This window comes from Cebus imitator, unplaced genomic scaffold (genome assembly GCF_001604975.1).
Source record: "Cebus imitator isolate Cc_AM_T3 unplaced genomic scaffold, Cebus_imitator-1.0 Scaffold188, whole genome shotgun sequence".
NCBI classification, from domain to species: Eukaryota; Metazoa; Chordata; class Mammalia; order Primates; family Cebidae; genus Cebus; species Cebus imitator.
Window position 1 is genome coordinate 4,562,218 of NW_016107503.1, and position 2,071 is coordinate 4,564,288.

Below are 2,071 nucleotides of genomic sequence, written 5' to 3' on the forward strand. Positions count from 1 at the left end.
AAATTGTGCTAAACTTGAAAAAAATGTTCACTAATAATCCTAATGTTGAACTATTGGGCTATTTTAATATGTGAGTGACAGCCATTTCCCAGCCTCAGCAATCACTTCTGTCCCACTCATGTGCCATCCTCTCTTTCCTCAGACCCATGGTTGTTTTGACTGAAGGACAAGTCAAAAAATTCCACCTCCAAAAAACGCCCTGCAAGGGAGTTCCAGCACAGAATGGAATCAACCACAACACCCACTTACCTTTCCCCCTGAAGGTGACCCTCACCTTCCTTCTTTCGTCATGTGTCCTCTTTCGTCATGTGTCCTCTTTCAATACCGCTGGCTCTCCCCCTATCCACGCCAAGAGCCTTTGGGACCAGGGGACAGAGAGGGAGAGTCAAAGCCAGAGAGAAGCGCAGGCAAAGAGCACCAGCTGATACTGCAGCTCTGGAAAAGGCTGTTTACTGACAACACATGCGTACTTATAGGTACTGATCCCTCCGATGTTTGCAGATGAGGCAAAGCTGTGAGCAGCTGTGCAGAGAAGTGGCAGCCGTGTGTCCAACCTCAACACCCATTCATGGAGGGCCAGGTCATGCCACCTGAAGCTACCAAAGCCCCATACCATTTCCAGTGCCCAGAGTGAGCAAGAGGCCTAACCGATCCCATTATATAACCTTAAAATCAGAGCTAATATGTTCACATTTCAGCTACTCACTTCAGACAGTCTTTTCTGAAAAAAGCCAGAGATCATAAAGACTTTCAGCCGGATGTGGTGGCTCATGCCTGTAATCTCAGCACTTTGGGAGGCTAAGGCAGGCAGATCACCTGAGGTCGGGAGTTCAAGACCAGCCTGACCAATGTGGAGAAATCCTGTCTCTACTAAAATACAAAATTGCCCAGGTGTGGTGGCGCATGCCTGTAATCCCACCTACTCAAGAGGCTGAGGCAGGAGAATCACTTGAAACCAAGAGACTGAGGTTGCAGTGACCCAAGATCGCACCACTGCACTCCAGCTTGGGCAACAAGAGCGAAACTCTGCCTCAAAACAGAAAAAGACCTTCAATGTGCAACACCCACCACCCGTTTAACTCACGCCTCAGAGCTTCATCACACTATTAGAAAATTTCTCCTTACATGTCATCTTCTGGGATTAAAATAGATTCTAAACAGCCTCCATCCAGTTTTGAATGACGTGTGCCCTCCAGTGCACAAACATTAAATGTTAGCATTCAGTACTCTGCGTTGAGCTCCCAATGCCAGGCAAGTGCCCCAGGGCTGCCTCAGGAAGTGACTGTCTTTTGTTCCGTGATCCTGGTCAGCCACCTGGAAAAGCACTCTGCTGGTTACAGAAAGGAGAACTTGCTTCAGGTCTGCCAGCACTGACGGAGTCCCTACTACCTGCCAGGCACTGAGCCAGGGCTACAGACTGAGGATGAATAATCAACCCCTTCCCTTAGGGATTCTTAGGCCTGGGGGCAGGGCAGACATGAAAACAAACACGTACTATACACTGTGATGAGTTTCCACACAGCCAGCTGCTGTGGAAGCCCTGGTGAGGAATCACTAACTCTGACTTGGGATTCTCTGGGGAGTCAGAGAAGACTTCACCAAACAGATGTCATTTGAGTGGGGTTTTGAAGGATGACTAGGAGCTTCTCAGAAGGATACGGCAGGGAAAAGAATTTCAGGCAGAAGAAACCATACATCCAAAGGCAGAGAGGTGAAGGAGGACATGGTGCATCTCAGAAGCAACTGGCAAGGTAGCAGAGGTCCAGAAATGAGGCCCAATGAGTAAAGTGGCGGCCAGCTTGATCCCAACCATCACCCGTCCACGGCCCAGGGAGAAAGAAGGCAAAAACAAGGTCTAGCCCTGTTGCTGCTGAGTAAGCAACGTTACTTTTCTAGATAAAGATGATATTCTTAAGTCTTTGCTCCATGAGTGTTCTAGGTCTTCTGCGAGATAATAATCTACTAGTGAGAACTGCCTTCCCAAGGGATCCAGGCCTTTTATCTTTGGAAAGGCCATTGGACAGTTCCTCTGGAATCTTTAGGGAAGCTATGGTTTTTTTTGTTTTTTTTT

At 48.0% G+C, this 2,071-nt stretch overlaps 1 long non-coding RNA gene across 1 annotated transcript in view; it reads left to right on the plus strand.

Moving 5' to 3' along the window:
* LOC119473824 overlaps positions 1 to 724 on the plus strand; it is a 16,922-nt gene extending 16,198 nt beyond the window's left edge. Inside the window, exon 2 of the long non-coding RNA XR_005203062.1 lies at positions 143 to 724. This is a non-coding gene — a long non-coding RNA (uncharacterized LOC119473824). The remainder of the gene's footprint in view (positions 1 to 142) is intronic.
* Positions 725 to 2,071: the final 1,347 nt, after the last annotated feature.